This window comes from Thalassophryne amazonica, chromosome 15, assembly GCF_902500255.1.
Source record: "Thalassophryne amazonica chromosome 15, fThaAma1.1, whole genome shotgun sequence".
Taxonomy (NCBI): domain Eukaryota; kingdom Metazoa; phylum Chordata; class Actinopteri; order Batrachoidiformes; family Batrachoididae; genus Thalassophryne; species Thalassophryne amazonica.
The window spans coordinates 27855430-27881735 of record NC_047117.1 but is presented as its reverse complement, the minus strand read 5'-3'; the positions used below and the strand labels follow the sequence as shown (position 1 = coordinate 27881735).

At 44.8% G+C, this 26306-nt stretch overlaps 1 protein-coding gene across 2 annotated transcripts in view; it reads left to right on the top strand.

Moving 5' to 3' along the window:
- The window catches only part of gstcd (glutathione S-transferase, C-terminal domain containing), a 269292-nt gene that overhangs the window by 162778 nt on the left and 80208 nt on the right, over nucleotides 1–26306 (top strand). The window lies entirely within an intron of this gene.

Below are 26306 nucleotides of genomic sequence, written 5' to 3'. Positions count from 1 at the left end.
GTGGAAATCTACAAAATTGGAGGTCCACAGGCTGCATTTGAGAGACCTAATAGCCTCCCTAAATAAGATGTTAGAAGAGGCCAGGGCAAACTACTTCAATCTGCTGATTTCCTCTAATAGAGGAAATCCCAAGGCGCTCTTTGAAACTATTAGCTCTATTGTGGCACCTGCTACTTATGTCACTCCTGTTCACTATAAAACTACTAGTGATGAGTTTCTGACTTTCTTTATTGATAAGGTCAGGGCTATAAAAGATAGACTGCCACAGTCAGTGCCACCTTGTCAAGGCCCCCAGCATATGGGACCACCCCCTCAATGCTGGGCATCATTTGCTCCTGTTACACAGGAGGACATTTTATCCATTGTCAGCAAAATGAAACCATCTTCTAGTACACTAGATGTTCTTCCTTTTAGACTTTTCATGAATGTATTTGATTCTATTGGGCCATGTGTTGCCAAAATGTTTAATATGTCCTTGTCGACTGGTGTGTTCCCCAGTTCTTTTAAGCATGCTGTTGTGGAGCCACAGCTTAAGAAAGCTGGACTGGACCATACAGATCTGAAGCACTTTAGGCCAATATCAAAAACCCCCTTCCTGGCTAAAGTCCTGGAAAAATTGGTCTGTGCCCAACTAACTTTCTTTTTGCAGACTAACAACATTTATGACACTTTTCAATCTGGGTACCGTGAGTTTCACTCCACTGAAACGGCTCTGTTGAAAGTGTCGAGTGACATTGTGATGGCCGCTGACACTGGCAAATGCACTGTCTTGGTTTTGTTGGATTTGTCATCTGCATTTGACACAGTTGACCATGGCATCCTGATCAGGAGACTACAGGATCTGGTGGGGATGTCAGGTCCTGTATTAGAGTGGTTTAGCTCCTACCTGGTTGGTAGAACTTTTAGTGTGTCTGTTGATAATGTGATGTCTGAGTCTGCTGACCTTTTGTGGGGTGTGCCGCAGGGCTCGGTTCTGGGACCTATTTTATTTCTTTTGTATATCATCCCTCTCGGCAAGTTGATCCAGCAGTTTTGTGACGTATCCTATCATCTCTATGCTGATGACCTGCAGCTGTACTGCTCCTTTAAAACAACTGAGACCCAGAAACTCAATTCTTTAACCAATTGTCTCACCAAAACAGCTTGCAGCTGAACTCTGATAAGACTGAAACATTGATTGTTGCTCCGGAGAGTGCCGTGCCTGCTATCAGAAAATCTTAGAAACATGGTGTCTAGCCAGATCCTTACTCTGGATGGCATTACCCTGACCTCTAGTAATACTGTGAGAAATCTTGGAGTCATTTTTGATCAGGATATGTCATTCAATGCGCATATTGAACAAATATGTAGGACTGCTTTTTTGCATTTGCGCAATATCTCTAAAATTAGAAAGGTCTTGTCTCAGAGTGATGCTGAAAAACTAATTCATGCATTTATTTCCTCTAGGCTGGACTATTGTAATTCATTATTATCAGGTTGTCCTAAAAGTTCCCTGAAAAGCCTTCAGTTAATTCAAAATGCTGCAGCTAGAGTACTGACAGGGACTAGAAGGAGAGAGCATATCTCACCCATATTGGCCTCTCTTCATTGGCTTCCTGTTAATTCTAGAAAAAATTTTTAATTTATTTTAATTCTTCTTCTTACTTATAAGGTTTTGAATAATCAGGTCCCATCTTATCTTAGGGACCTCATAGTACCATATCACCCCAATAGAGCGCTTCGCTCTCAGACTGCAGGCTTACTTGTAGTTCCTAGGGTTTGTAAGAGTAGAATGGGAGGCAGAGCCTTCAGCTTTTAGGCTCCTCTCCTCTGGAACCAGCTCCCAATTCGGATCAGGGAGACAGACACCCTCTCTACTTTTAAGATTAGGCTTAAAACTTTCCTTTTGCTAAAGCTTATAGTTAGGGCTGGATCAGGTGACCCTGAACCATCCCTTAGTTATGCTGCTATAGACTTACACTGCTGGGGGGTTCCCATGATGCACTGAGTGTTTCTTTCTCTTTTTGCTCTGTGTGCACCACTCTGCATTTAATCATTAGTGATTGATCTCTGCTGTCTTCCACAGCATGTCTTTTTCCTGGTTCTCTCCCTCAGCCCCAACCAGTCCCAGCAGAAGACTGCCCCTCCCTGAGCCTGATTCTGCTGGAGGTTTCTTCCTGTTAAAAGGGAGTTTTTCCTTCCCACTGTCGCCAAGTGCTTGCTCACAGGGGGTCGTTTTTTGACAGTTGGGGTTTTTCTGTAATTATTGTATGGCTTTGCCTTGCAATATGAAGCGCCTTGGGGCAACTGTTTGTTGTGATTTGGCTCTATATAAATTAAATTGATTTGATTTGATTTGATTTGAAACCCTGTACTTCCATGGTGCATTGCAGTACAATGTCCATTTTGTCACTGTTGTTAGCTAATCTTGCTAATTTCTCCAAAAATATTAGTCTACTTTCTGTTTTCACACCATTCATCCTTGACCCAAAATACATAAGCATTCCAAACGGCAAGTGTCAGCTCTTCGCAGTTTCTCCATGATCTAAGCGATACATACGCTTGCACACAGAGGCCACTTGGCTATTATATAATGTAGTTTTCAGGAATTAAAATCAGCAAGTTCTGACAAATAATAAAACAAAAGTTGGCAATAATTAAGCCGTGATCCAAAGTATTACAATGAAAAAGTCAAAAAATGTGTGTTTTCTGTTTGTAAACGTGAATCATAACCCATTATTTTTTGTATTTGAGTTTTACCCCAACATATTCTCCGGATAAATGGTACTTATCACATCTGCAGTGCACAAACACTGCTCCCCTATGCCATGGCAGAGTGTTTACATTTTATTCTGCCTGATGGGCCTCCTCGATAAGACCCTGGACAGCTCTGCAGCGTCAGAGGAAAAAGGATATCAGGGCACACTGTCTGCAGTAGCGGCAGTGTTACGAACCTTTTAGAGGCAGAGGACACACAGGCTAATAGAGCCTCACTCTCCATTGATGGCACAGATGTTTTTTTTTTTTTCTCTCACTGAGCCATGGGATATATCAAGTGCACTGTCAGCCTCCTGAAAGAAAATAACTATTCTCATTTTCTTTACATCGAGACTTGCAGCGTGCTAATGCTTTTTCTGTTCTCTTTGGTTTAGTTCTTGTAGCTGTCATGTGTGAGCCTGTTCATGTTATGTTTTTGGCTCATGTCAGCCTGTGGAAGATGATTGAGAAGAAATGTATTTTGGAAAAAAATACCTGTTTATTCTTTCTAACAATTGAGATACTGTAGTATATGTCTTCATCAAGGAGCTGCATGCATTATCAAACTATGACTTGTCACCTTCTATTGCTGTCCCACCCCGAGTGCTGCCTCTGTAGTTTATGTAGGTTAACTTGGTCAGCATCTTTCTGCCCCTTATTTGGAGACCTCACCCTACTGTGAGAAAAAAATAGATGGTCAACCCCAGATTGGTACAATCCATTTGGAAAGTAGAGGGAAATATCCATCCTGGGTCTCCTGATTCAATTCAGAGTTGATTCAGACAGTCCTGATTCAGTCCTTAAAGATTTTCTTACAATCAAACACCTGTATTGTATAACGTGAGGAAGAAATCTTCAGCAAATCCAAGAAACCACTAATTAATTTTAATGAATACGATGAAAGCTGTGCCGCTTACAGGAGCTTGGTGGAACAATGACTGGCTCCAGATGCACAAGGCATCGTAGGAAAATGACAATGGCAACTTCTAACAACCTGTATCCTTGCATGAAAATGTTTTGATGCCTCCCTTCTCTTAAGTAAGTACAACAAATTAATTTCTGGAGCTTGGCAGAGCTTTGCACTACCAGTGTTTGGCTAATCGTTGGTGTTGCATTGCTGCAGAAGACATTCCCATATGGTTGGTCATGACTGACTAGAGATGCACTCTGACTGGTAGGAAGAAAAATGCGGTGGCAGAGTGATAAATGGGAAGCAATAGATTTCCCAGCAAAAAGAAGCCAGGTATTGGTTTTCTTTTTTATTAGTATGACCTAAGCACTGGGTCACTCCTTTGAGTCTGGTCTGCTTGAGGTTTCTTCCTCAAAATTATTTAGAGGGAGTGTTTCCTTACCACTGTCACCTGTGTGCTTGCTCTAGGTTGTTAAGGTTAGACCTTACTTGTGTGAAGCTCCTTGAGGCAGCTTTGCTGTGATTTCGTGCTATATAAATGAAATAGATTGATTGATTGGTTATCCCAAATGAGGGGACAATGGCGAAAAGTATAACCATGGAAGGTGCGTACAAAAACACCTGGCTTACCAAGGGGAAAGTTTTGCTTTCAAACATTTACAAGAGTGGAGTAAAATGCAAACTGTAAACATCGTTATCTGCTTTATAATTGTGACCAAAAGTAGAAAAACATCCAACTTGTACCATTTTTAACAAGTGACCCCGTGGCAGGTCAGGTGTCGGAGCATGCATTGGCGTTGGTGGTGCGATGAGCCACCTTGGCATACAATTGGTCTATCCACACCTGTTGAAAATAGCCATCTATTTACCATAGCCAGGTGAAATGAGGATGCCCCTTCCCTCGGTCTTCTCCAGCCACTGGTGTCCCCAACATTGAGGCATCTGTGTCCTGGAGTAAGCCCAGAGAGAAAAAAAATGCACCACAAAGCCAAAATATCATTGAAGTAACTATTCATTTGACACCAAGTCATTCCAAAGGCTCCCCTGAGGAGACCGAGTACCAAAGACATCCAGGATGGACCTTCCCCAACAAAAATATCAGCATCACTAAAGGCCTTCGTCCAGAGAGCTCATGATGTTTTAATATTCTCCAAGACATCTCTCTATCTCAGCGGCAGAGACATGAAAGTCACTGTTGAGACAAGTGAATGTTTCACCAACTTTGACATTTTCGCCACCAGCAGACACATTTTTTCTTCAAACAAAAAAAATTCTGCCTTACTGACCAGTACGATGGCATTCCTACCATCAACATGTGAATGCAGCATCAAATTGTTTATCCATATGTCTCCATGCACTAACAGCAAACCAGTTCACTCTCACCCTCATTGTCGTTGTTCGCACATTTGCTCCAGCTCACAGTTAGACTAGCTGTTGTTTGATAGTGCTGTCTTCCAACTTTGTCAGATAAATCAGATACAGCCCACTCAGTGTTGGAAAGTTCTTGTGCAGCTTTTATTTTGAGATACACAAAGTTACACAAAGCTTGAGTGTGAAGTTCAAGAAATAACAGCAAAAGACAATGGGCACAGTTCCACCAGAAGTCAGCCCATACTGCACTCTGATTTTATCTCTCAGCATTTGTAGTTTATTTCCCAGAGGTTGTTCTACAGATTTTCAACCACAGCTTCACACCCTGCCTTGTGTGCAGCTTTTTCTTGGTACATGTCCAATATTCAGTGTGATGTTGTGATCCATGTGTCATGAGAGCTAATTGGTTCATATCAGCTGCTGAAGATTCAGTTTGCCAACCAGCAGGGTATTGTAACGGTTGTGTGTGTGTGTGTGTGCAAAGTAGCTTTTAAACGGATGAGTCGATTTTCACATAATTCCAAAATATTTGAATATTCCTTGGGTGAATGTCTCCACATGATTGTTTGTAGCAATTTGGTTAGATGTCAGAGTATTAAAAAAGATAGAATCTGAGAAACATGTTTTAGGATACACCAGGTACAATAATTATTGAACACATTGCCATTTTTCTGAAGTATATACGAGGTCTATTAGAAAAGAAACCGACAGTTTTATTTTTTTAAAAACTATATGGATTTGAATCACGTGTGATTACATCAGCCAAGCTTGAACCATCGTGCGCATGCGTGAGTTTTTTCACGCCTGTCGGTGATGTCATTCGCCTGTGAGCACGCCTTGTGGAAGGAGTGGTCCAGCCCCCTCGTCGGATTTTCATTGTCTGAGAAGTTGCTAAGAGACTGGCGCTGTGCTTGATCAAAATTTTTTCAGAAACTGTGAGGCACATCCGAGTGGACACCATTCGAGAAATTCAGCTGGTTTTCTGTGAAAATTTTAACTGCTGATGAGAGATTTTGGATTGTTTCTATTGCTGTAAGGACTTCCCACGGAGCGGGACGTCGCACAGCGCTCCAAAGCGACGTCGTCATCCTGTTTCAAGCTGAAAACCTCGAAATTTAAGCCTCTGTAGACCCAGGACGTCGTGAGAGAACAGAGAACTTTCAGAAGAGGTCGGGATCAGCAGTTTATCCGGACATTCCACTGTTAAAGGAGATTTTATTAATGAAAGACGTGCGGACGGGTCTGCGCGTCGGGACGGCACAGGAAAAACACCTCCGTCTTGATAACCATTTGTAAAAAACAGGCGGCTTTTGGTGGCTTTCAGTTGAGTGAGTATCTGAGAAATTGTTTAACAGCAGGGCATGTTCCAGCTTGTCCTTAAGGGTTCCAACAGAGGTGTTTTTCCTGTGGCGGGTGCTCCGCGCCGGCTGCGAGCCAACGCTCCAATCCGTCCGCACGACTTTCATTAAAAAAAATGTCCTTTAACATTGGAATGTCCGGATAAACTGCTGATTCCGACCTCTTCTGAAAGTTCTCTGTTCTCTCACGACGTCCTGGGTCTACAGAGGCTTAAATTTGGAGGTTTTCAGCTTGAAACAGGATGACGACGTCACGTCAGAGCGCTGCGCGACGTCCCGCTCCGTGGGAAGTCCTTACAGCGATAGAAACAATCCAAAATCTCTCATCAGCCGTTAAAATTTTCACAGAAAACCAGCTGAATTTCTCGAATGGCGTCCACTCGGATGTGCCTCACAGTTTCTGAAAAATTTTTGATCAAGTACAGCGCAAGTCTCTCAGCAACTTCTCAGACAAAGGAATTCCGACGAGGGGGCTAGACCACTCCTTCCACAAGGCATGCTCACAGGCGAATGACGTCACCGACAGGCATGAAAAAACTCTCGCATGCCCACGAGGGTTCAAGCTTGGCTGATGTAATCACACGTGATTCAAATCCATATGGTTTTTTAAAAAAATAATAAGGTTGGATACTTTTCTAACAGACTTTGTATATTTCTAAAGGTGCTATTGACATGAAATTGTCACCAGATATCGGTAACAACCCAAGTAATCCATACATGCAAAGAAACCAAAACAAATAACTACAGAAATAAAGTTATTGTGTAATAAAATGGAATGACACAGGGAAAAAGTATTGAACGCGTTTACTTAAATTTATTTAATACTTTGTACAAGAGCCTTTTTTGGTAATGACATCTTCAAGACGACTCCTGTATGGAGAAACTAGTCGCATGCGTTACTCAGGTGGGATTTTGGCCCATTCTTCGGAGGTGGTGGATTAGTGGTTAAGCATTGGGCTTGAGACCAGAGGATCCTCTGTTGAAACCCCAACCAAACTACTCCAGGATAGGCTGGAGCCTATCCTAGCAGTCATAGAGCAGCAGGTGGGGTACACTCTGGATAGGACGCCAGTCTGTTGCAATTTTAATTCAATTTATTTAATTTATATAGACCCGACTCAGAGGGGTGGCCCACTGCTTAGGCCATTCTAACAGTTACAAGGTTTTTACAAAGATTTGACAAGCTGAAGAAATGGGAAATAGAAAAACGAAAATAGCATCAAAAACCAAAGTACATTATTGTCGTGGCCACGCAGTCATTGGCGCCACAGGAAGGGCATCATGAGATAAGTCCATTGCCTTGGGGTACAGGGCCAGTGTTCATCCATTGCCTAGTCAGTTTCACATTAGTAAAAGCTGTCTTCCTGGAAGACTGCACTCCAAAAGCAGACTGCAGTGGCTCATAGAGGTCAGCCTCAGCAAGGTAGTCCACAGGCTGCTGCGTTGGCTTCAGCCAGGGCATCTCGTGGTCAGTCCAGCGCCCTGGATGTCTCCTCAGTGCCTCCGACAGAGAGTAAAAAGAGCAGAATCAGTCGACCAGAAATAACTGCCCCGAAGGTGCTTGTGGTTTCTCTCGTGTAGGTCAAAAGACAACGTGGGATTAAAAATCACCCCAGTGTTCCTCACTTTGTTGGTGTGATGTGTGACGCATGAGCCTAGGTTAAGCGTTAGCTGGTCAAATTGATTTCGATGTCTTGCTGGACCAAGGACCCCCCCCCCCCCCCACACACACACACACACACAAAGGTACCACAAACAACTGGACAATCTATTGTACACAAATATAAGCATCTTGGTAATGTGAATCATTCAAGAAGGAGACCAAAATTAATGACCTAGAATGAGTACAGTTTGATTCAAAAGGACCAACAAAATCTCAGAGTCACAACTACCGCAGCATTTTGTTTTTGGGGTGCTTTGCTGGGTAAAGGGTTGGTGCATCCCATAAAATCAGTGACATTAAGAAGGAGGAGTATTATTTGAAAATATTCAAACAACACCCCAAGACATTAGCCAGAAAGCTAAAGCTTGGTCACACAACTGCATCTTTGCACAGGACAATGATCCCAAAATACCTCCAAAATTGACACAATGGGTTGTAGACAACAGTGTGAAAGTGTTGACATGGCAATCCCAAGTCCTTGACCTGAGTCCTACAGAAATTTTGTGGACTAAACTGAACTGATTAAAATATATATATATATATGGTCAAAACCGGCTCTGAACACAACCTCACCTGTAATCAGTAGTTTTACAGACGGATCATTGATCAGGTGGAAAGCTGGAACGGAGTGCTAATACACCACAACGGCCTGACACAGGAAAAGAGTTTTGCACTGGGCAGATACACCACTGTCTTTCAGGCTGAGGTGTTTGCTGTCATTCAGTGTGTGGAACTCCTGATTAACCTCAATTTTAGGAGTAAAAGAGTTTTTATTTTCTCAGATAGTCAGGCATGTACAAGAGCCATTAAAGGGGGCCATTGTTCTCATCAGCTTTGGTGTGGGAGTGTTCCCAGGCACTTAACACACTGGGAGACATTAATGATGTAAAGTGCCATTTATTGTCATTGTACATACATATATACAACCAAATTTGTACTCTACATTTAACCCATCATAATTGCAGTTAAACACAATTCAACCACTAGGACCAGTGGGCAGCCACAGTTTGGCACCCAGGGACCAACTCCAGATGTAGATGTAGAGACGCTGCCTTAGTCAGGGGCAGAGAAAGGATCAGACCCTAAATAAGCATGTTTTTGATTGTGGGAGGGAACCAGAGTGCTTGGAGGAAACCCACGCACATACGGGGAGAACATGTAAATTCCACACAGAAAGGGTGGGAAGCGAATGGTAATGAGAGTCCAGAAGTATATGTACACCTTGTGGGGAGGAATCTGAGATGTCTCTCCATTTTTTGGCCAGTGTCCAGAATGGGGTAGACTTGAGGCAGAGGTTTTTGAGTTCCTGTATCTTGGACCCTGACCAGATTAGCTAAGAAACCTGGTATCCTTCGTCATGGGTACCAAAAGGTTTAACTAAGAAGGTTTATTTTGGGGGGAACAATGTGCTCATTTGTGGCCTATGCTCTGCTGGGCTGATAGTCCACCTCGTCTTTTCTAACCTTCCTAATCTTGTCTATTTTGCAACAGTTCTGTCAGGAGGAATTGTTCAAAGTTCCAGTGGATATTGCGAGAAGGTTGTAGTTAGCCTAAAAGATACAACATTCTGCCAAAATACAGTAATATGTAAAATTGTGATGGACTGCGGTGGCTTAGTGGTTAACCCTGTTGCCTCGCAGCTAAAAGGTCATGGGATCGCTTCCCATCCAGACCTTTCTGTGTGGAGTTGGCATGTTCTTCCCATGTTTGCGTGGGTTCCCTCTGTGTGCTCTGACTTCCTCCCACATCCATCCTCTCATCAGATGACCGAATCACCTCATCTGACTCAATGAATAGTCGAGCTGTCCAGAAGTGTAAGCCCAGATAGCCGACAGAAGAATTTAATTTCCGTCACTTGTATCCGTGACCTTATTCTTTCAGTCATTGCTCAAAGTTTATGACCATAGGTGAGAATAGAAGTATAAATCAACTGGTAAATTGATAGCCTCACTTTCTGGCTCATCTCCTTCTTCACTATGACGGTCCACTACAAGGTCCGTAAAACATCAGATGCCACCCCAGTCTGTCTGATAATCTCATGTTCCAACCCCTAATCATAAATAAGACTCTGAGATACTGAAACTCCTCCACCTGGGCAATAACTCTCACCTGACCCAGAGAGCACAGTCCACCCTTTTCTGACAGGAAACCATTATCTCAGATTTGCAAATGCTGATTCTCATCCCAGTTGCTTCACACTTGGCCTCAAATTTGCTCAGTGTGCATCAGAGGTCACTGCCTGATGAAGCCAACAAAGCCACATCATTCGCAAAAAGCAGAGATGCAACTCTGAAGTCACCAATCTAGACACCCTCTGGTTCCTAACTACACCTTGAAATACCATCTATGAGCAACATGAACAGGATTGGTGACAAGGGGCAGTCCTGGAGGAATACAACAACCACCGGGAACAGGTCTGATGTAATGCCAAGAATGTGGACACACAGCTCCTGCTTTGTTCATATAGAGACCGGATCACTCGTTGCAGTGGTTCCAGTATCCCAGGCTCCTGCAGCATCCCCTACAGGATACATCAAGAGACCTGGTTGTACGCCTTTTCCAAGTCCACAAAACAAATCAATATCCTTGCAAGGGTAAAGAGCTGGTCCATCATTTCATGACCAGGACAGAATCCACATTGCTCCTTGTGAATTTGATGTTTGGCTAATGGTCTAAGCCTTCTCTCTAGGACCCTGGCTTAGGTTTGCCTTGGGTGGCTGAGAAGTGTGATTCCCCTGTATTTGGAAGAACTTCTTCCCTTTCCTGAGTCACTTGACAGTTTGCCAGAAAAGCTTTGAGGCTGAATGAAAGTCATTCTCCATGGCCTGTCCAATCTCCTCCCACACCGAGTTTATGCCGTAGCCACAGCTGAGGCTGCAGTCATTCTGGCCTGCTGGTACCTGTTCATTGATTCCAGAGACCTCTCTACCAACCAGACATGATAGGCCTCCTTCTTCAGCATGTCTGCTTCCTTTACTGCCGATGTGCACCAGCGGGTTGTTGGGTTGCTGCCACGATAAGCACTGACAACCGTCTGGCCACAGCTGAAAGCAGCTACCTCAACAATGGAGGCCTTGAACATAAACCACTCAGCTTTCTTGTCCTGGGGATGTGGGATAGTTTCTTTGGAGCTGTGAGTTGAAGGCCATCTGAATAGGTCCTTCTACCAAATCTTCTCAGAAAACCCTCACCATGTGCCTTCCTGGTCAGTTTGGTGGCTTACCCTGCCATCTGACCCTGCTCATGATCAGGTGGTGATCATTTGACAGCTCCACCCCTTCATTCACCCAAGTGTTGATTGATATACAATGTTTTTTACCACTGGTTTGCTTCAGCAGGGGTTTAAGATTGACAGTATGTGCAAACAACACTTTAATTGTTCAGATGTGTGTATTTTGAGGTGAAATATTGGAAAATTTAGGTTTCCTTAAAAAAAAAATAAAAAAAAAAATATATATATATATATATATATATATATATATATATATATATATATATATATATATATATATATATATATATATATATATATATATATATATATATATATATATATATATTGCATTTTGGCCAGCGTTTGTATGGTGAGTATTGGCCTATTATCAACAAAAATTATTTTTATATGATTTTTAAAAATCGCATCAAACATATGTAATATCAATTTACTACACAGATTTTATATTTTGTAAGAAAAAAAGTGATGCTTGAGTCATTGAAATCCAGGTTATGTCAATGAGGGAAGAGTGGCATTTATGTCCTCACTAGTGGATCATTTTGGGCTATTTGACAGTTGCATGCAGTGTCTGCTGTTTGTGTTGCTACAGTGTCTCATTATAAAGGGGCTGAAAGACTTCTGCATCCCCCAGAAATAAAATGGATGTGGCAAACTGTGGAAATCACCAAGCACATTGGTCTCTCTTTTTGTTTTGACCAAATTTCATGGTCTTTGATTGTTGTCTTTGTGTGATGTGGGACTCACATCAATCATTCAAGGGTTTTGTGTGAAAACTGTTATGGTTTAGTTATCACCATTTACCTGAGGTTGACTGTACCTCAACTTCAGATAGTGTTTCAGTATAATTTGCTTCAAATGAAAGCCATCCTTTGGTGGAGTTGCCACTTCCAAAACTTCTACAATTGAGAACAGTTAAGTCCAAAAAGGAAGACGGTAGTACAGAAGCACAGAGCTGATAAACGGTAGTGATTGATGCTGATATTAGCATTTGGGATATGATGGGATATGACATTTAGGAATTCCAGCCATTTTTATATTCAGTCCCTTAAGAGGCCATGCATAATTGGACAAATTAAGTATAATGTCACATTTACAGCTGGTGTTCTTCAGGCAAGTCAGGGGATGGATCAAAGATACTGATTATGCCTCAGACTTTATTTACATCAATCATTAATTACAAATACTATGGCACTGTATGGTAAATCTGTCTGAATAGGCAGTTCTCAAAAACTGAGTGACCATGCAAGAACACTGGTGAGAGAAGCCACCAAGACACCCATGACAACTCTGAAGGACTTATACATCGGCTTCTGTGGATGTGAGTTCTTAAACTGGAGATGGTCCAACTTTTGTCTGTTGCACCAAAAGTCACAGCTTCATGGTGGAGTGGAACAAAGAAGGATTTTAAAACAGCAAAACAGATCAGGTTTTGGCTAGAGTCCATCATGTGTCTTCTAGCAAGCTGGAGCTGAAATATTGTTTTTTCATATTTCATTCTCTGACTTGTCTGAAAAAATGCAGGCATAAAACTTAAGGTAAGTTTGGGATTCTCTGCTGGAGCCCCCACGACCCAATCCAGGATAAGCGGTTGAAGATGAGATGAGATGATCCTTGTAATTTGTTCACTGATTTATAGCCTCTGAAAGTGTTATGTGTCGACGCGGATTGAGGAGCGAACCTGCGTCAGACAGGACCCAGCGCTAAAAATAACCAGAAAACGGTTCCAAACAAAAACTATTTATTATACACCTGTGTTTAAAAGTGTAAAAACATAAAAAAAACAACGTCCCTCTGGTGGAGTTATCGTGGCTCGCTCTCCAGCGCCCGCAAGGATTAAAGCCGGCGCTCCTGGACTTCCTACCACCGCCAAACACCCCCCAGGTGGACACGACAAACTGATTCTCTGTGAAGCAAAGAGACGGTGAGGTAAATCAACAGATACAACTATATCTTCCAATAAACACACGCTGCCAGCAACACACTCAGGTCAGTGTCCTTTCTTTTACTTTATGCAAATGAGCAGCCTCTCACAACAAGTGGAGGATCACTTATCCTTCACGCCACAGCAGTGAGAAGCAAACTACGCAATTCTCTTTACAATTCCAGTACACTGTGTAGCAAAACACCAAGTTACTATCAACAAGTACTTAAACACTTAATTACCTTTCGTGTGTGCTGACAGCATGTGTCCTCACCCTTCCCTGCTTCACGGGCTCGATGTGTCAAAACCCAGGCGCGGTCCTCAGCGTCTCACAAACGAACGTCACAAGGTCGAGTTCCCGGCAGTTCTGCTTGAATCACACATGACTTAAATGCAGAACGCCATCCAATTATCTGCTTCAGCTGCAAGTCGTCCAGGTTGCACGTGAGCACCAAGCACAGGTGCTTTCCATGATGTTGATGAGGGTGAAGACTCTTCAGCCAGCACCTTCTTCACAGACAAATCAGCCCTCATGCCACCTGGAGAGCAAAGAAAAGAAAAGAACACCAAAACATCCAGCCACGCCCCCCCCAACACACAACAGAAAGTGGAGGAAATGTGTATAAAAATGGTTGTACTCATAATTCATAAATGGGTAAAATGATTTTCTTTATTAGTATTTATTTATTTTTTTGTTTTAACCTCTTGAATTAAAGCTCAAAGTCTGTACCACAATGACATTTTTTGTTGATTCATTTTAACTCCATTTTGGTTGTGCACAGAGGAAAACTGGGCTAAGTACTTATTTATTTGACTGTACCAAAGCTGGTGTCAGCATTAAAAAAAAAACAACAAAAAAAACAAATCTGATAATTATCAAATGTACAGTTGACAAAACTGGCATGAGTGTCTTTCAAAGGCATTTATTAACAGTCATATAGAAAAAAAGACATAAAAATAGCCATAATAAGATAAAATATGTAAATAATGTAGTATGGGTGATTCCTCCATATTTCTGTAGTTGCAGTGCTCGCGGATGTTGGTTACCTGTAAAGATGAGGGGCAAAACACATTTCTGAGGATTTTAAGGTGGCCAAGAATTTGAAAAAGATTATCAGTAGCTTCAAAGCTCCTGTCAAAATTAGGAAAACTTCGAAGTGAGTGAAGGTTAAACAAGTTGATGCATTAATGTACCCTAAATACTCCAATTGATCCATTTGTATTGATACTGAGAATTATTGTTTTTGAGTTCTTTGAATTGTTGTTTACTGTGTACTTTTCTGAACCACAATGTATATATTTTTTATTTTTATTAAAGGCTGGTAGCACAATACAAGTTGTGTGGATAACCTGACCTAACCCAACAAAAAATAAAATTTTTTGGAGTTTTTTTTTTTTTTTTTTGGTGGGCAAATAGACCTGAAAATGCACCAGAATGGATCTGAGATTTCAGATTTTTCTGACCCCCAGACCCCCCACCAGGGGCTTCAGGCCTTTGGCCCTTGCCAAAAAGTTTCATTTTTTTTATCCATGTCCCACTTTCTTCATTGCACTTGAACTTTGGCTGCACTGCTCCCAGCATTTCTGGTGGCACTGCTCCATTTCATTAATATCTGTAAGCTTTCAGAAAAAAAAAACTAGCATGAACACATATCATAAGTGACATATATGATCTGTGAATATGTGGACTGGTCTTCATTCCACCTTTTTAGGCAGACAGTGGTCTGATTTTTTTGGACCACATCAGAGTTTGAATGTGTATTCAACATCTCCCAAAAAAACAGACTGAGTTTAATGGACTATGGTCTGATTGAAATAAACCAGAATACATATGAGAACCCCCTAACTCACTGAGAAGTGAGGTGGTTGACCCAGTGATGTGCCACAACATGCTACTTGGGCAGGACTGTTACCATATAAAAGTCAGAAAATGCAAGATATAATGACTGACAGGCTGTTGAAGCATCAATACAAGATTTTAGTTTAATGAAAGCCCCGAAAGCTCAACAATCCATTGGTTGGGTGTAAAGGCTGTTGTCATGTGGCCTGTAAATTCATCACCTGTATAAGTCGATATGGCCGTGCTCAAGTTTATAATGCTGGGACAGCAGTAACTATAGCGCAGAGGCAATGTCATTGTAAAAATTGTTTTGTGCTGAAGGGGGTACAGATTGGGTATGTCCACAGGGACAGTCAAGAGGCAGGCCTATATGCTGGGCGCTCAGTCCACCTTAATCCGCTGATGTCGCAGGTCTGTTGATCGTCTCATAATGAGGTGACAGCCATCCGTTTAATGCTGCTCAGGGTTGAGCCGGCAACTAAGAAGACAAACGGTTTAAATGTGTTGTAGTGCAAGTTAGGAGAAGGGCAGGCTCCCCAGGGTAGCACTGTGGAACGAGGCGTGTCTCACAGAGCAGACAAATTTGCTAAGATGAACGACCTGTCTTTGAGTAAAAGAAACATAGCCCAGACATTTTAAAATCTACACATCTGTCTTAGGTTGTAATGCTACCAAAGGCTGATATTTGTCAGTGACTTTCTAGCAGGGAAATCGAGGAAGTGCCATCGAGTGCAGATCGACATGTTAATTAATTGTTAAATAATTAACAGCTATTCTATTTTCTTCTCTTGTTGCCTGAAGTGTGCTGCATTCAGGCAACAAGAGAAGAGTGAATAAAAACTGAAATGAGGTTGCAAGTTGGAAAAGATATTCTCATTGGGGATTGATGTTGCCAGCTTGTGGCTCAAGAATATCTGTAAAAAAGACCTAAACTATCCATTTAGATAGATAGATAGATAGATAGATAGATAGATAGATAGATAGATAGATAGATAGATAGATAGATAGATAGATAGATAGATAGATAGATAGATAGATAGACAGACAGACAGACAGACAGACAGACAGACAGACAGACAGACAGACAGATAGATAGATAGATAATTTATTCATCACCTTTTAGGGGAAATTCATCTGCCCGAGAGCATTCATGCATACATACATACACAATGTACCCATTCAGTGAAATACCAATAAATAACACAAATATAAAAAACACATTAAAAGTAAAAATACATTAACAAGAGGCATAAATTTGTAAATTTAACTGTGACATTCATATTTTTATTTATTTATTTTTGCTCTTGCTTAGGTATACTCAATGTTGTACCATTTCTCTTTAGGTCAGTCAATGGCCTTTGGGAAATTGTAACTTCTTCAGCACGTATCGTTTTTTTTTTTTTTTTTTAACAATGGGACTTTGCGGGGCTTTTTGTCCACAGCTTGGCTTCACATAGGCATTTTCTAATTGTTACACTACTCACAGGTAACTTTAGACCACCTGTGATCATCCTGGAGCTGATCATTGGCTGAATCTTTGCCATTCTGGCTAATCTTTAATCCATTCGAATGCCGGTTTCCATTTTCTTCCACGTCTTTCTGGTTTTGGTTGCCATTTCAAAGCATTTGAGATAATTTTAGCTGGGAAGCCAATCTGAAATTCTGAAAAATGTCTGGAACAACCCATTTTACAAAGATCTTCAGAGAGAAATGCACAATAACCAGCATGTACAACATTTACTCTTTGTCCTTAAATAAGGATCACCCATAAGGGTGTGATAAGGGTCACAGGAAGAAAAATGCAGACACTGCTATTTTTTTTTTAACAGCCTGATTTAACTTTTTCTTCACTTTCTGGAAAGCAATAAATATGAGAAATTTTTCTTCATGTTTTGATTTGGAGTTATTTTAAGTTATTTTAATGAATTTGAACTTTACTCTCTTTTTTAAACATACTGCTATTGTTTTAAACACAACTGTATATGTAGCAACTTTCATTTTTCCAACAGACTTGCTTCAGTTCACCTTCTCTGCCTACCTCACCAATTTTTTTCCGTAATGTTGGTACACATGGGCCAGAGATTCTGTACAGATACACACAGATTTCCATCTGGTTTGTTACTATAGTTTGTAACATTTGCGCATTTGCTGTGTTTCACCACTCATTTATTGTTTTTTTAATCTTTGTTTATATTGCAGGTAGATAATTGTGCCCTTGTCATGATGTAATTTTGTCTCAGTTCTGCAATCTTACTGTTGGAATTACATATATCACTCACTCACTCATCTTCAAAAGCTTAGTCCAATTAAGGGTTGCGGGGGGCTGGAGCCTATCCCAGCACTCATAGAGCGCAAGGTGGGGTACACCCAGGACAGGACGTCAGTCTGTCACAGGGTCACAAACAGACAAACAAACACATTCACACCCACTTGCACACCTATGGGCAATTTAAAGATTCCAATCCACCTAACCCGCATGTCTTTGGATGTGGGAGGAAACCAGAGCACCCGGAGGAAACCCATGCAAACACGGGGAGAACATGCAAACTCCACACAGAAAGGCCGCAGGCGGGAATTGAACCCATGACCTTCTCGCTGTGAGGCAACAGTGCTAACCACTAAGCCACTGTGCTGCCCTTCATAAATCAGTACATTATAAAATAGCTCATCATACCCCTCTGGTCAGATAGGGAATTGCACTCCATCCATGGGTCCTTCCATCATGGTTATTTATCCTTTCTTATACCTGCTATAAATAAAATAAAATGTATCTGATTTTCTCCAGATTTTAACTTTCATCTGAAAACAGGACTTTGGTCCGCTGAGCAACAGTCCAGTTCCTTTTCTGCTTAGCCCAGGTGAGATGCTTCTGACTGTCTCGAGTTCTGGAATGGCTTGACACATGGAATGTGACACTTCCTGGATACGTCTGTTCATGGCAGTTCTTAATGCACTGTCTCCAGCCTTAGTCCACTCCTTGTGATGCTCCCCCAAGTTCTTGAATCAGCCCCAGTGAAGCAAATTCTAGTAGTAAGTCAGTGATTGTATTGATGCTAGACAGTTCACCTCATCTCCTGTATTCCTTCAGGCTCTCCTCAAAGTGCCCCATCATTCAGCAATTCAAGTTCTCACAGTCCAAATTTCCAATGCAGTATGCTCACATACCAGTCCAAGGTTCTTCCCAGTCAATGGAATAACGGCTCCTCCATTTTGCGGGGAAATTTAACATAAACATAAACTTCAGCTTTTTATTTTATCCTATTTATGTTGTGTGGGCCGCCAGAAGAGGAGGTACTGCTGGCCCACCACCAAAGGGTGCCCTGCCTGAAGTGCGGGCTTCAGGCATGAGAGTGCGCTGCCGCCACGGACACAGCCGGGAGTGACAGCTGTCACTCATTAACTCCTGACAGCTGTCACTCATTCTTCATCATCGCACTCCATAAAACCCAGACGTCATCTCCACCTCATCGCCGAGATATCGTACTTCATCGGAGGTAATATCCTCAGCCGTTTGTGATTACAATATTTGTATATTGTGAGTGTTTGCAGGAGTACCGGTACCTCCGTCGGTGAAAGCTGAGAGAGCGCTGAAGGCACTCTTTTCCCCTGAGGAATCTACAGTACTCTGCAAGTTATTGAGTGAGAGGTGGAGGTGGCATTCCCACCGTTGTTGTTACTGGGTGTACACACACCCACACTTGACTGTCTTTGTTCTTCGCCAGCAGTACCAGATCCGACAGTCGGGGACGGTGATCACCTGGGAATTCGGGACTTGGCAGCTCCAGTATTCACCAGTTTCTTTGGCGGCGGAAATCGTGTGGTTCCGGCTCTTCTCAGGACAGACGTCTTCTATCCTCGAGCCTGCCCACACGTCACCTTTGTGGATTGACTGTAATTATATTCTGAGATTGTCTGTATTTTGTTGTGCACATTTCACAACATTAAATTGTTACTTTTTGGCTCATCTATTGGCCGTTCATTTGCGCCCCCTGTTGTGGGTCCGTGTCACTACACTTTCACAACAGGATATCTCGGCCAGCGTCATGGACTCCGAGGGGCGTCACCCGGCTGTTGAACGACCAATGGGAGAGCAGGGAGCGCAGGCGTCTGCAGGAGGCGTGATTGGTGAGCTGCAGCACATTCTCACCGCCTTTACGGCTCGGTTGGATCAAATGACCGAGCAAAACATCCTCCTGAACCTCAGGGTGGAGGCTCTCTCCGCACAGATGTCGGCGAGCGCTCAGGGCGCTGCTGCAGCTCCTCCTCCTGCCGACCCTGTGCAGGATATGAACGTTCCAGTGGTGGTTCAACAACCCCTCCCACCATCCCCTGAAGCATACATAAGCCCTCCTGAGCCGTACGGAGGTTGTGTGGAGACGTGCGCGGACTTTCTCATGCAGTGTTCGCTCGTCTTCGCACAACGTCCCATCATGTACTCGTCAGATGCTAGTAAAATAGCTTATGTGATTGCTCTGCTTCGGGGTAAGGCACGCGCCTGGGCTACGGCGCTCTGGGAACAGAACTCACGGTTGTTATCAGCATACACTGGGTTTGTGGGGGAGTTCAGAACAGTGTTTGATCACCCTAACAGAGGAGAGACCGCTTCAACTGTGCTGCTGTCAATGAGACAGGGACGCGAGAGCGCAGCCGCTTATGCAGTCAACTTCCGCATCGCGGCTGCGAGGTCCAGCTGGAATAACGTTGCGCTCCGCGCCGCCTTCATAAACGGACTGTCGTTGGTCCTGAAGGAGCAGCTGGTAGCTAAGGAGGAACCGCGGGATTTAGATGGGCTTATCGATCTCGTTATACGGTTAGACAATCGGTTGGAGGAACGCCGTCGGGAGCGAGGCGAAGGACGTGACCGGATACGCGCCGCCCCTCTCCCTTCCGGGTTCGAAAAGGGGCCGCCCTCCCCACGCTCCACAGCCGCAGCGCTCTGTGGGGCAACAGCTCCCCCTGCTGACGTTGTTAGGGAAACGCACAGGGCCAAAATGAGGAGGCTGATCCGCGGGGAGTGTTTTCTCTGCAGCTCAAAGGAGCACACACAGAAAAACTGCCCCAAACGGCCACAACAACAACCGCCCTCAGAGACTGGGCTAAGGGGGGGTCAAAACATTCACGTGAGACACACACAGATTGCCACACGACTCCCAGTTACAATCGTGAGCGGGGATTTAACCCTTCAAGCCGCAGCACTGGTGGACACGGGGTCAGAAGGGAATCTGCTAGACAGCAGATGGGCAAGGGAGGTAGGGCTCCCTCTGGTGGCGCTTCCTTCGCCATTGCAGGTGCGGGCACTAGATGGCACCCTCCTCCCTTTAATCACACACAAGACACAACCAGTAACTCTGGTGGTGTCTGGAAACCATCGGGAGGAGATTGAGTTTTTTGTAACTCCTTCTACCTCCCGCGTGATTTTGGGCTTCCCATGGATGTTGAAGCACAATCCCCGGATTGATTGGCCGTCTGGGGTGGTGGTTCAGTGGAGCGAAACCTGCCATCAGGTGTGTTTAGGATCCTCGGTTCCTCCCGGTTTACAGGCTAAGGAGGAGGTCAAAGTCCCTCCCAATCTGACGGCAGTGCCGGTTGAGTACCACGATGTTGCTGACGTCTTCAGCAAGGATCTGGCACTCACCCTTCCCCCGCACCGTCTGTACGATTGTGCCATTGATTTGGTTCCAGGCGCTGAGTTCCCGTCCAGCAGGCTGTACAACCTCTCACGACCTGAGCGCGAATCAATGGAGACCTACATCCGGGACTCATTAGCTGCCGGGCTGATCCGGAACTCCACCTCCCCGATGGGGGCAGGTTTCTTTTTTGTGGGCAAGAAAGATGGCGGACTCTGTCCATGCATTGATTACAGGGGGCTGAATGAGATTACGGTTCGCAACCGATACCCGTTGCCATTGTTGGATTCCGTGTTCACCCCCCTGCATGGAGCCAAAATCTTTACTAAGCTGGATCTTAGAAATGCGTATCACCTGGTTTGGATCCGGAAGGGAGACGAATGGAAGACGGCATTTAACACCCCGTTAGGTCACTTTGAGTACCTGGTAATGCCGTTCGGCCTCACCAACGCCCCCGCGACGTTCCAAGCCTTGGTTAACGACGTCTTGCGGGACTTCCTGCACCGATTCGTCTTCGTATATCTGGACGATATTCTCATCTTTTCTCCGGATCCTGAGACCCATGTCCAGCATGTACATCAGGTCCTGCAGCGGTTATTAGAGAACCGACTGTTTGTGAAGGGCGAGAAGTGCGAGTTTCACCGCACGTCTTTGTCCTTCCTGGGGTTTATCATCTCCTCTAACTCCGTCGCCCCTGATCCGGCCAAGGTTGCGGCGGTGAGAGATTGGCCCCAACCAACAAGCCGTAGGAAGCTGCAACAGTTCCTCGGCTTCGCTAATTTCTATAGGAGGTTCATTAAGGGCTATAGTCAGGTAGTTAGCCCCCTGACAGCCCTGACCTCTCCAAAAGTCCCCTTCACCTGGTCGGATCGGTGCGAAGCCGCGTTCAAGGAGTTGAAACGACGGTTCTCTACTGCGCCGGTTGTGGTGCAGCCCGACCCTAGCCGCCAGTTCGTGGTTGAAGTGGATGCCTCTGACTCAGGGATAGGAGCCGTGCTATCCCAGAGCGGAGAGACCGATAAGGTTCTTCACCCGTGTGCCTACTTTTCTCGCAGGTTGACCCCAGCTGAACGGAACTATGACGTCGGCAATCGAGAACTCCTTGCAGTGAAAGAGGCTCTTGAGGAGTGGAGACACCTGTTGGAGGGAGCGTCTGTGCCATTCACGGTTTTCACTGACCATCGGAACCTGGAGTATATCAGGACCGCCAAGCGGCTGAACCCGAGGCAAGCCCGCTGGTCACTGTTCTTCGGACGTTTTGACTTCCGGATCACCTATCGCCCCGGGACCAAGAACCAGAGATCGGATGCCTTGTCCCGGGTACACGAAGACGAAGTCAAAACGGTGCTGTCGGATCCGCCGGTGCCCATCATTCCGGAGTCCACTATCGTGGCCACCCTCACCTGGGACGTGGAGAAGACCGTCCGGGAGGCCCTGGCACGGAGCCCGGACCCCGGAACCGGTCCGAAGAACCGTCTATATGTCCCACCAGAGGCCAGAGCTGCAGTCTTGGACTTCTGTCATGGGTCCAAGCTCTCCTGTCATCCAGGGGTGCGAAGGACCGTGGCAGTTGTCCGGCAGCGCTTCTGGTGGGCGTCTATGGAGGCCGACGTCCGGGAGTACATCCAGGCCTGCACCACCTGTGCCAGGGGCAAGGCAGACCACAAGAGGTCCCAAGGGCTTCTCCAGCCACTTCCTGTGCCTCATCGCCCCTGGTCCCATATCGGCCTGGATTTCGTCACGGGCCTCCCGCCGTCCCAGGGCAACACCACCATCTTCACGATAGTGGACCGATTCTCCATGGCGGCCCACTTCGTGGCCCTCCCGAAGCTCCCAACAACCCAGGAGACAGCAGACCTCCTGGTCCACCACGTCGTCCGTCTGCATGGGATACCCACCAACATCGTCTCTGATCGTGGTCCCCAGTTCTCCTCACACGTCTGGAGGAGCTTCTGCCGGGAACTGGGGGCCACTGTGAGCCTCTCGTCCGGGTATCCCCCGCAGACCAATGGACAGGCGGAATGGGCCAATCAGGAATTGGAGCAAGCCCTGCGCTGCGTAACGTCCGCACACCCGACGGCCTGGAGTGAACATCTGGCCTGGATCGAGTATGCACATAACAGCCAGGTGTCCTCTGCCACCGGCCTCTCCCCGTTTGAGGTGTGTTTGGGGTATCAGCCCCCATTGTTTCCCGTGGTGGAGGGAGAGGTCTGTGTGCCCTCGGTCCAGGCCCACCTGCGGAAGTGCCGTCGGGTGTGGCGCTCCGCCCGTTCTGCCTTGTTGAAGGCCCGGACGAGGGCGAAGACCCATGCGGACCGCCGGCAATCCCCGGCCCCTGCTTACCAGCCCGGGCAGGAGGTGTGGCTGTCCACGAAGGACATCCCCCTCCAAGTGGACTCCCCCAAGTTGAAGGACCGTTACATTGGACCTTTCAAGATCCTCAAAATCCTCAGTCCTGCCGCAGTGAAGCTCCGACTCCCAGCTTCACTGCGGATCCACCCGGTTTTTCATGTCTCCAGAATCAAGCCTCACCACACCTCACCCCTCTGTGCTCCCGGACCGGCGCCGCCTCCTGCCCGGATCATTGACGGGGAGCCGTCTTGGACAGTGCGCCGGCTCCTGGACGTCCGTCGAATGGGCCGGGGGTTCCAGTATTTGGTGGACTGGGAGGGGTATGGACCCGAAGAACGCTCCTGGGTGAAGAGGAGCTTCATCCTGGATCCGGCCCTCCTGGCCGATTTCTACCGTCGACACCCGGACAAGCCTGGTCGGGCGCCAGGAGGCGCCCATTGGGGGGGGTCCTGTTGTGTGGGCTGCCAGAAGAGGAGGTACTGCTGGCCCACCACCAAAGGGCGCCCTGCCTGAAGTGCGGGCTTCAGGCACGAGAGGGCGCTACCGCCACGGACACAGCCGGGAGTGACAGCTGTCACTCATTAACTCCTGACAGCTGTCACTCATTCTTCAACATCGCACTCCATAAAACCCAGGCGTCATCTCCACCTCATCGCCGAGATATCGTACTTCATCGGAGGTAATATCCTCAGCCGTTTGTGATTACAATATTTGTATATTGTGAGTGTTTGCAGGAGTACCGGTACCTCCGTCGGTGAAAGCTGAGAGAGCGCTGAAGGCACTCTTTTCCCCTGAGGAATCTACAGTACTCTGCAAGTTATTGAGTGAGAGGTGGAGGTGGCATTCCCACCGTTGTTGTTACTGGGTGTACACACACCCACACTTGACTGTCTTTGTTCTTCGCCAGCAGTACCAGATCCGACAGTCGGGGACGGTGATCACCTGGGAATTCGGGACTTGGCGGCTCCAGTATTCACCAGGTTCTGTGGCGGCGGAAATCGTGTGGTTCCGGCTCTTCTCAGGACAGACGTCTTCTATCCTCGAACCTGCCCACACGTCACCTTTGTGGATTGACTGTAATTATATTGTGAGATTGTCTGTATTTCGTTGTGCACATTTCACAACATTAAATTGTTACTTTTTGGCTCATCTATTGGCCGTTCATTTGCGCCCCCTGTTGTGGGTCCGTGTCACTACACTTTCACTACAATTTACATCCAAATGACACAAACCATGACAAAATGCAAATGTTACACGAAGCCCGATGATCAGAGGATGATCTCTGCATTTTTGTTTCATCTTGGCGGTGACCACAGCCCGTGTGGGGCGCTGCAATTATCAGTCCGTCCAGGGAGGGGGCCGTATTGGCGCCAAGCTGCTACAGAGGCCAAGACCGGTGTACAATTGACTCGATTGACGCTGTCTGTCACGGGATCGATCACATCGCAGGCTAACAGCAATGCTGCAGCCTCTGTCACAGTGAACAGGGAGGGTTTTATGAAGAAAATTACAGAACAGAAATTGAAATTCTTCAGGTACAAAGACACACTTTCGCTCTTTGAGATTTTAGTGCTGGATAGCAGCGTGCATTATTTCCATTCTTATATGTTTGAAAGGACATGTCGCATTGAAATCGTAAACATTTCCGAGTGTTTCTGACAGTGTTTCTTTGATGAAACGTCCCAGTGTGTGCTTGGCTGGAATGTATCTGCCAGTGTTAAGAATTGAGCCACAGATTAATTGCAAAGTTTACATAAGTGTGATGTTGTGTTATGTGTTATTAATCATGAGTGCAGCTTGTTAGAAACAGTCTGCTAGAGGCTCAGCTTTGTGCATGCTTATAAGTGTTGTCAGTGATATAACTGAAAAATCGAAGAAATACATTTGTGTGCTCAAACAGACTAAAAACAGTGGAGTGGGCTGCGTGCATGTTGTGCAAGTGTGGTGTGCGACACAGTGTGTGACAGTGTGTGCTGCTCCGTTATAGAACAGACACATCATGACATACTCTCTCAAAGTGTTCTCAAGTAGCTCTCTTTTAAATTCATACAAATCAAACATTAATAAGAGGGGTGTTCTTGTTGTTTAATGACTTTTTACAGCGAGGAGATTTCACACAGATTTCAATTGCTGCCACAATTGTGGCTGTTTTTTTTTTGTTTTTTTTTTTCAAAAAATTTTAAAACCTTAATTTTATTATGCATAAGAACAAAAAGCTGTCTTGTACCTTGTATACCATGTTGTCTCTGTGTGTGTGTGTGTGTGTGTGTGTGTGTGTGTGTGTGTGTGTGTGTGTGTGTGTGTGTGTGTGTGTGTGTGTGTGTGTGTGTGTGTGTATATAAACTTATGATATCCACAACAGCAAAAAAAAAAATAGGTGGTCTACCGCTTATATTTATCAACTGGAACCTTCAGCCAGCCTGTGATATGGGTGCTGTCAGATGTGTGCTTGTAACCATTATTGCATCTCAGTTTTTTCACTGATAGAATTCCGTTTCATATTCGAGAGGGTTCCAAAAAACCTTGAGTCATTTAGATGTGGGAGGGTGTGCGTGTACCTAGCCCATGGCCTAATGGTTTTAAAATTCAAACTAAATACTGAACCGCTTACAAATGTTTTTGTCTCAAGTGAAAAATTGAGCCAAAAAAAACAAAGAAAATTGTACCCAAGTTCACAAATGGCAGTGCTCCCATTCAATATTCTACATAACAACTTTGTGTCTTTATTCTTTTTCATCATAGAGGGCCACGCTATAAATTATCCTTCAATTTTCTGCTCACCTACTTTAAAATGCCACACTTTTAATTAGGTTGGCCACTTGCATGACCTCCAAAATGAGAACACTTATACCCTTAAAGGACTAAAACTAAGTGCTTATTTCAAAAGAAAAATGAAAACTGTAATCTACAGTAAAAAAAAACCTTTTCCAGTCTAACTGACCACATGTCTGATTTGTACATTGATACAGTAAATTAAATATTCTATTCAATGAAGAAAGCTACTCACAATGTTTATGTTTGTGTTAGAATTTGTTAAAATTTCAGTATGCTACACCAATGAAAATTCCATGTCGATTTGGAATTCCTGCCTGATTGCAGTCGACCTTGCCTGCAGGTACAGTTTGTTCGATAACAATTCTTTTAATGCTTTTAATGTCACCTTCTGTTTGACAGTGCTGGCAGAATACATGGTATTCATCCTTCCTCCTTATTGAAATACTTTTTCCTTTACACTTCTCAGGATTGTGTGCTATTTTCATGCATTTTTGTCTAATAGAAATTTGTAGTTTTAA